The sequence below is a fragment of the Anser anser genome, assembly GCF_964211835.1.
Source record: "Anser anser genome assembly, chromosome: 18".
NCBI classification, from domain to species: domain Eukaryota; kingdom Metazoa; phylum Chordata; class Aves; order Anseriformes; family Anatidae; genus Anser; species Anser anser.
Window position 1 is genome coordinate 1002761 of NC_139739.1, and position 9134 is coordinate 1011894.

A 9134-nucleotide genomic window follows, 5' to 3' on the forward strand; every position below is an offset into this window, starting at 1 on the left:
TACTGTATTGCATTCTGGGAATTAAGCAAACTAGGAAACTAAGTAAGAAAGAAACACAGTAAAATTATAGTTTTGTCATAAAACTTTGATTGATCAATGATTATTGTAAAACTATGGTAACTATGCAGACGCCAACATAAATCTGTAACAGAACAGGATTTATTATAGAAAATACTATATTTTCCACAATTTTGACTATAGTGTTAATATGGGTCTGATAGATTTACTGTGGTTTTAGCTTAATTAACTCGATTTGACTGTATATGCCCTTATAATGCATGTATCCCAAGGTGCATCTGTTACATATCTAGCTTTTCCCTTCAATTGTAGTTTAAGAAATATTTAATCCTCGCCATAATTCTCAGGCGCTGGTCTGCAGAATCGCGGGGCGCATCCCTGTATTTAGTCTGGCTGATGAAGGAGCCGTACAATTTACATCTGCCTGATGTGCAGGCGCGCTGTTCTCCGGGGGAACTCACATCCCTGCGTGTGCCAGCTCTGCACCGGGCGTGGGACGTGGGGCTGTGGGCTGGGGGCATCCTCACCCCTTTGGCATCGGTGCCCCGTGGGCCTACACATCCACAGCAGCTCTGCCGGAAGGCCGGGTGGAGCACGGGACTGTGCTTTTGGGCTGGCAGAGGTGGCTGCGGCTCGGCGGGAGCACGCACGGCAAAGCAGGCTGGCGCTGCTGCCGACAGCCTTCGTGGCCCTCTGCACCCCCGCTATGTCGTAGCTGGCGTGGACACTTTAGCCCCTCATCCAGCTGCTTTATAGCAATTTGGCTTATTTCGCAGAGCTTCACTGAAAAGTGAAAGCTGGCAAATGGGTTCCAAGCTTCCAAGAGCACATCTCTGAGATGAATTCTTGTGCACGCCCGCTGCCGCTGGGGATGTCCGTGCCCAGGCCCCACCAGGAGCCCTGCACCCCACTGCCGGCAGCGCCCACACATCCCTGAGGAGCCGCCGTGGTGGGAGCGCGGCCAGGCTCAGTGCTGGGTGCCCACAGGGGTCGTGGCACCGTGCGGACATGCCCGGGTCAGGGCACAGCCAGCTGCAGCGTGGGGTGAGGGAGGGGAAACAACACAAACACGGGGTGTGGGCAGCTCCTCCCTGTGACAGCCATCCTACGGGGCCGGGTTCCACAACCGGACGGGAGCCCAAACAAGCATACACGATGCATTTCCATGAGCAGAACCCCTTTCTTCCTTTGTTTTCTTTTCCCGTGCAGTACCAGCAGCCCAGGCAGGCAGCCCCTGTCCAGGCAGGAGCCAGCAGCACCCCTGGTGCTGCCCCCAGCCCCGCAGCATCGGGTTTGTTCCCAGCCCAGGCTGCATCTCCTGGTGCCGATGCCTGTTTTGCCTAACCATGAAATTACTAGACTGCCCTTAAATACACTCCTGCAAATGAGGACACCGGAAAAAATGCAATAATTGTGACAGTAACTCACTAGGCCAAGCCTGACATGTCTCTAATTGCCTGCTAAAATTGTCTCTGTCTCCTAAAGTGCAAATTATCACCCGAAATGACAAGAATAATGAATGAGTAACTCTGATGTAATGCAACAATTAGCCCTTAAAGACACTGTCTAATATGCTAATGCTGAACACCCACTCCTTGTTATTAAGTGGCTGATAATTATTTAATTATCTATCTGCCAGGATGATTTACTTCGTTTATTTAGCTGCAGATGCAGGGCAATAGCACTCAGGTTTGGGGTCAGAAGGAGGCATCCCAATCACTGGCCGGAGCGTCTGCTCCCTCGCGCTGTGTCCAACTGTCTGGCTGTCTTCTCTAATCAGCAGTGTCAACTAAAGCAACAGCAAACAAACAGGCTATACCTGTGTGCAGAGAGTCCCTGCTGCTTACAGGTCAGAGAGATGTCAGGCGCGATCTTCAGTGAGAAATTGCTATTTCTGCTTTTATTCTATGCTGTCAGAGATGTCTGTTCGCAGCGCGCAGTGATGGGTGAACCTCCGGGTTTGGATTTGGCTCAGCTTGCCTGCTGGATTGTTTTCTGGCAATTTTGCAATGATGTTTTTGAAGGTCAGAAAGCATCTTCACGCTGAAAGTTTCTGCCATCTCTAAATAGCCCTTGCTGCTTCCTATCAAGGCAAGGGAAGGCAATGAGACCTCTTGGCATCTTCCTGCTTCATTCCCATCTCCCAGAAAATAATCCATCAGGGAGAGCGGGCGAATGCTGCAAGATGCTGGCTTTCTACAATCCCCTTGAACCAGAGAGAGGAACATAAAATCTATTGACCCAGCCAGAATGGTTTAGCTCAGGGTTCAGACGTGACAGCGGTGACGTTACAGCGAGCGAGGTTTGGGCTGTGTGACATGCTGCACGGACAAATGAAAGCTGGTGTGTGCAAGAGCGATGTTATGGCTTTAGCTAAATGAAAGCACCAAGGAAAGCGAAAGACTTTCCATCAGGGGCTCAATTCCTTTCTTATTTAACAAACTTTCCTGAAAAATTCATATTAAGCGCAAGCTTCACATAAAGAATAACTTTTTACAAGGTGTAAATCCTTTCTTGCCCTAAATACAGTCCAGGGGGACCACACTTTCTATGAATAAGCACTGTCTGCGGCAGTCAGAGGCTTTTTTAATTAGCGGGCAGCCGAATACCCTCCCAGATATATGTCCCACTTCCCCGTTTGCCTGTGACTAACACCAGGGACTTGTCACAGCATTGTTTACTGCAGCTGTTCTCTATCTTGGCCTGTCCTCTCCTTTTGTTCTGCACAATTAAAGCACGGTGTTTGTACCCAAATGCCCGGCCAGGCCAGGTCCCCGTGACGCCCGGTGCTGCCCCTGTTTCCCTCTGTGGCTGTGGCTGCACCTCTCTGTGGCTGCACCACGGCTGGAGACGTCCCAGCAGTGCAGGGCGAGGGACCAGGTCCCCTGCTTCAGTCCCGAGCCACCACATCTGAGCTGGGACAGCTGGCTTAGGTCTCCCTGTTCCTTGATTACACTCATGAAGGTGCCATTGGCATTGCCACCAAGGCTGCTGGACCTGGCTGTGCCGAGGGGACCGGGCATTTCACTGAATTAGGTTTCACCTCCCTGCTGGCCGCTGAAGCCGAGTCTCTGACCACCTGGAGAACACAGACATGGGTCTCTCCTCCGGCCTAATCACCATTCCTGCCCGTCACAAGTGCTCAGCCCCCCCAGCCTCGCTGCGCCGCGGTGCTGGGGCCATCCTTTACCTTGGCTGCTGCAGCCTGACAGCTGAGGGGTTCTCTTAGCTTCTTGCGGGTTATATTAAAAACAAAAGACAAACAATACCCAAACAGATTATGGGCAAAACGCTCTGGAGAAACCCGTGCTGCCCTGCTGGTTGGACAGAGCATGGCTGTACTCAGCCCGGCCGGAGGGCAGCTTGCCCTGGGCAGGGGGCAGTGAGACAGGGCCCCTCCGCTCGCCGTGGGCTGGCAGTTAACCAGCAGCACCGCTCGGCCTCTCACACCCCACAGCATGTTTCTGACATGCTCTGGAGAAGTGTTTTCCTACCGAAGGAGCCACCCCATGGCCCCGGAGGAGCTGCGGTGGGCCGCTAGCAGGGGGAGCGAGGGCGAGAGGGCGGCTGCTGCAGGCTGAGCGCAGCTCCCGCGCTGCCCATCTGGCAATTAGCATAGTGTTATTTATAATGTTTAATGCACTACCTTGCTGTAATGAAGAAGAATTCTGGTTCTCGGCTTCTGTGGTGAATTTAGTTGACTTTGGAGATTTTTTAATGCAGTAATAACTCCACTCTCCCTCTTCCCCTGCGAAGCCAGGGAGCTGTTCATTATCTGGATTCTGTCTAGAAAGGACTTTTTATCATCAGATTCCCAGGACAGGAGCAGAATTTAATCTTCCGGCTGCAGCTGAGCCAAAGAGCAAAGCCACCTCAAGGTCACCTGCCCCAGGGGTGGCAGCGCAGGGACCCGGTGGGGACCCGGTGGCAGCGCCAGGCGAGGGGCCAGCCCTGGCACAGGGGCAGGTGGCACTGCCCATAACCTCACCTGAGGCCAAAACCTGACCCAACCCCAAAGCCACCCCTCAGAAGGGGAAAGGCCGGGGGTGGCCCTGCAGCTGGCTCCAACCAGGACGGTGTCAGCCGCAGTGCTCTAGGGACGGGGCACGCATTTATTGCAGCCTGTGATGCAGAGCAGGTGCTGGAGGAGCCTCGCTTTTCTTCCTCCACACCTGCATTACAGCAAACAGAACGTGAGGGAGGGTGTTCCCCTGTGCTGCCAGCAACAGGGGATGCTCCCAACAAAGCTGCTTTCCCCTCTGCTTTGCAACAAGGACCCCAGGGGCAGTGGGCTGTGGCACTTCTGCTGCCTGTGGTCACGGGTTCCCCTACAAAAATCATGGATGGGGAGCAGGAAGGGAGACCGGGCTCCTCCCTGGTCTTGCAAAATTCCTGTTGATTTTCTACAAGGATTTTCCTTTCTTCTTTCTAGAAGGCTTATTTCCTCCTGCCCCCTTTCTTTGTGACCCCCCCGACACAATGAGTTAAATATCAACTGCAGCAAGTCAAAAATTCTGACAGTGCCAACAGGCCCAGCACCCATTTCAGACTCTTCACAAAGTGATAACAATTAAGACCTGGACAGTTTGATTTATTTTTTTTTTTTCCTTCTAAACAAAGAATTAATGATGCATGAGAACCTGGGGGAAAATTGCTAATAATTTATGATGGCACTTTTAGGTAAGGGTAGTAAGTTTTGCAAAGTGAGGGAAGGATTTGAAAGGTAAACACTTTGAACAGCAGCCTGCGTAGCTGCTCTGTCAATTTAGAGTCTACTACATACCATTAACCAACCTAAAATAACTCCTATGGTAATAACCCTTCAGATACAAATGCCTGTGCAGACAAAGGTATTATTAAGTTAAATTACCCTAAAAGTGTCGGATTGACAGAAAGGTTCAGTCAGTGGTTTGGCATCCAAGGGCCTAAGTGACGCACGCAAACAGTTGCAGACGCCTCGCTGCAGGCGCCCGGCTTGCGGGAGCCAGGAACGGGACCTCGTTGCTCCCAGCTCCCAGTTCCCAGCTCCCAGCTCCCAGTTCCCAGCTCCCAGCACCCCCCAGCACCCCCCAGCACCCCCCGTGCCCGCCTCAGCCTCCGGCAGAGGTGCTCCAGGAGAGCCTGCGCTGCCTGCCCTTGTGCACGGCTTCGGGAGCACGAGGCTGAGGAGCCTTAATTAAAGTTCCTGTGCTCGCTTTTATTATAAAACATGCTTGTCTCGGCTCCACTGCTCCGCTGAGAGATTTCAGCTCCAGTGTTGAGCTGAGGTGGAAAGCATATTTTAAGAGAGAAGCCTAAGAATTACTGTTCCCCAAGATGTCCTGTCCTCCCTGATGCAGGATCTGACTCCTGTTCCACACTCTGAAGCAAGATAAGCCATAATTAATAATTAATACCAAATAATCCCTTACATTCCTATAGCTCCGCTTGTCCTGAAGCATCCCCAGGCTCATGGGGCCGTGCGGGGTGGGCAGCAGCCGCGGCCGGGAGCGAAGGTTTCTGCACCTCCTCGCATCCTCGGAGGAGGCACCGGGCACCGGGCTCACGGTGAGGTTAGGTGGGAACAGGGTACAAAAACCTGGGGTCACGTTCCTGTCCCTGGCCTCAGCCCCAGTGGGAGAGAAGAGAAGAGATCTCCCAAGCTGTCGCTGCAGAAAGCTGTTGGTGCTGATCCTCACGGACTAAAATTCACGGCAGGGTCTGCAATGCAGAGCGGCAGGAAGGAGTGGAACCAGACTGTTGTAAGGGCGTGGGATGGGTATTTCCAATGGGACGCTGGGTGGAACCCACTCTAAAAATGTGGTGGAGCTCCCCCTGGTTGCTTTGAAAATCAGTGGCATTTCAGGCCACAGCTGAAAGGGTTTCTGAGCTCCGCTTTCTTCTGCACTGCATTGTCCTGGGAAAAAAGAGACTGCATCAGTGGCTACTGACCATGGCAAGTTTGAAGAATTTACAGCTTTCCTGCATCCCTCTGACTTTTTGGTTCAAGATGAGCATTCTCGGTGTGAAAGCCACCCCCAACCCCATCCCACCCCCAGCCCCATCCCACCACTGGCCCCATCCCACCCCTAACCCCGTCCCACCCCCAGCCCCATCCCACCACACCGCATCCTCCTGGAGCCCAGGGGAGCGCTGCATTCTCTTCCCTTTGGCAGAAAGCTCTCACAGGTGCCTGCCACACTGTTTTTTCCCTTTCTCTCTCATTTCTCTCTTCTTTTGCTTGTTTTTCTCATCCCAGAGGTACCTTCAAAATCTCCCAACGTCAACTGGAATCAGCTCTAGCTTATGCCGCGGCTAATAAATTAGAAATGCCACATTCTCCCAAACTGCATTATTACCGTTTATAATTTTGATTGTTAATTTGCATACGAAAATTAGTCCTGTGACATGCGTGAATTTTATTTTATTCTTGAACTAATTATAAACAAGAATGCCACATTATTTACATAACTAATTATTGTTCCTTCTGTTCTCCCATTTTTGAATCACAGTCCCATTCTACATTGGTTAACGATGCAAATGAACAATCAGAGAACATTTCTAAAGTTTCTGAATTTGTTCTATTTGCATCAAATACAAATTCCTTTGAATGGGAGATAATATGCTTTTCCATTTTAATGGACGTAAATTAGGCTGATTTTAATTTATAGTTAATTTGAATGAATAATTCCTGTCTACCTGGGTATATTTTTTCAGAGGTCGATTGTAGATGTTTATTAACCCATAAATCTGCCTTTTGCGATAAACAAAGGAAAATTTTGCCCCCGAAAGAGGTTTTCTGCCTTCATTCTAAAGCCGGTCCCCTCGTTGGGCTTGCTCCCTGCCTGCTGCAGAGCTGCACCCACCACGCTCCTGGAGCACTTTGCAGTGCGGGACAGGGACCCGGCGGCAGCGGCACCACTCGTTTGCTTTGCAGACAGCAGCAGAGCCCCTCAAGCACAGGGCTCTTTCTTCTCATTTTTTTTCCCCCATTTCTGCACACGCCGAGCAGGGCTGCCTTAAGGGCTGCTGGTTCAGAAGGCGAAACAGCCCCTGTGTTTCTGGGGAAAGGCAGATCCTGACGCTGCCCCGATGGGCACAGGCGGTGCCCTGTGCCCCCGGCGAGGGGAGCGCTCTGCCACGCTCTGCAGCGCGCCGCTCGTGGCCCCGGCGCGGGCTGTGAGCCCACCCACCCTGCTGATACATGGAGAGCGGGCTAATTGGCTGTAATGGGATTAGGAACCTAATATGTTAAGATCGGAATGAGAATTTAATAAACTCTAATGTGAACGTGGAAAAAAACAGCGCAGCTTCAGATGCCTCCCAGTGCCAGGAGGGAAGACAGAGCGGTGATTAGACCAGCAAACCGGGGTCGTTATTTCCAGGTACTCTGGCAAGTTTTAATCACACGGGTCACACATAAAGGAGGCTGTGTTTAAGGCGGTATTTGGGGCACAGGGGCTGGAGCACCGAGGATGTGCAGCAAGACTGGAGCAAGCTCAGGGAAAGGGAGGCACCTCCGCTGCTTCCTCGGGCACAAAGTGTTGGGAGAGCGCACAGACACTACAAAATCCTTGAAAATTCTGTATGAACAGAGCAAAGTGCATTAGGAAGAGGAAATGCTTGAATCCTCGCTCCTGGTGGGGCTGCCCTTGGCATCTCCTGCCCAGCTGGCCCCACGCACCGCAGGGTTGCTGCTGGCCCTGGGTGTGGGGGCAGAGCCCAGGCCCCCCGTGCCCCACAGCTCCTCCCAGCAAGGCCCCGCGCTCCCCGCAGGCACCGGCCAGGCCGGCGGGGCATTCCCGTGGTGGCTGGTACATAATGCGTGTTCTAAAAGAGTCTCTAAATAAATGTGTGTCTTAAAAAAAATAACTCCAAAAACATATCTATCTGATAATCATTAAATTGCCTCCCAAGGAGCCGTTATGTTCTATGTGGTAGAAAATATGAATTTTAAAATAGATCCTAAATACTGCTTTTATACAATAGAGCGTTACAGCTCACAAAGAGCCGTCACAGTCTAGCGGGTGGATAATGCACATCTTAAAAATTGTCTCAGTTCTCAGAGACTTGCAGGAGTGATAAATCTGGAGGCTTGGGCAGCTGCAGGCAGCTGCAGGGCTTGAGGCCAGACCAGACCCTGAGCATCCCGAGGGCACTGGCGATGCTCCCATGGGTCCTGCCCCCCATGCCTGGCGAGCTGGGGCTGAAGGAAAGAGACCTGGTACCTGCGAACCATGCAAAGCTGTCGTTAGGCTGCACGCCTGCATGTGCACGTGCATTAATTTAGCTGGGCATTTATTGTTCTGATTCAAACAAATGTCTAAGAATGCGTGAACCGATATGGAAGGCTGTGCTGGCAAGGCTGCCCTTGTCCCAGCAAGTTGTCACTGCTGGTTGTGAACTTTCTACCTAGGCGCACACGCATTTTACTGAGCTTTCCTTTTTTATTGTCTCAAGTATGACAGAGGTCCCGAACAAATCAGGAAGGAGGGGTCCGTATCAGCCTGGCTGCCCCCTGCACGCGCTCCCTGCACCCTGGGACGGGTTCAGCTCTCACAAGCACCGTTGTCTTACTTCCTGCATTTAGAAGAAAACAAAATCCGATGGACAAAGTTTTTATTCAGCTCTTACACGGCTCTGACTTCTGCATGACAGGGGAATGAAGCTATTCTATCGTTCCTTTTTAATATATCAGGAACACAGAATAATTTTTCCTGGATTTTTCAGGCTGGATTCAGCTCCCATTAAAGTCAATAATTAGATTTTCATCATCGGTAATTGGAACTGCTGCCCAGCCAGCTGAGCTGCTGTCCTCTATAAGCTGTGCACGTGGTTTGGGCAGTCTGGGATATCTCAGCTGCCGGAGAAACAACCAGCACTAAGACTTTCTTTAAACATTCTTTGACACTTGCATGAAAAATCCAAAAACCTCAGCGAGATGCAGCAGAGGGCTTCCCCCTGCCCCAGAGGTGCTCATGGCTGTGCCAGGCCCATGGCAGGACACGGGGCCGTGCCGGGCCCACGGGGTCCTCCGTGGGGTGGCTGCCTCGGGGCGCGTGCCCGGGGAGTGGTGATGGTCCCTGGGGGCCGGGTGTCCCCCGGGGGCTGTGGGGAGTCGAGGCGGGGGTCTGGGG